Here is a 298-nt window from a genome sequence, read left to right as displayed (position 1 = left end):
TCCTTGATGGGAAACGCTTTCCCGAGCACTTCTGGAAAGCGCTGGCGAGCCCTCGGTTACGAAAAGCAGCGTTACAAGCACCTCGCCAAACGTCTCCGCAACTCTTGTGTCCCAGCCTCACATCATCACCTTCTCCAGACCTTTAGGAGAAACGCACGTCCAGGGCGGGCACAGCCAGCGCCGCGCACCGCCCGTCTCGGCGTGCGGGAAACACCGGGGAAAAAAGGAAACCCAACAACAACGCTCGGTTTTCCCGTGAAAAAATTAAAAAAAAAATAAAAAAAAAAAGGGGGGGAAA

The sequence above is a fragment of the Aptenodytes forsteri genome, unplaced genomic scaffold, assembly GCF_000699145.1.
Source record: "Aptenodytes forsteri isolate BGI_AS27 unplaced genomic scaffold, ASM69914v1 Scaffold2, whole genome shotgun sequence".
Classification (NCBI taxonomy): Eukaryota; Metazoa; Chordata; class Aves; order Sphenisciformes; family Spheniscidae; genus Aptenodytes; species Aptenodytes forsteri.
Note: the sequence above shows the minus strand (reverse complement) of the source record.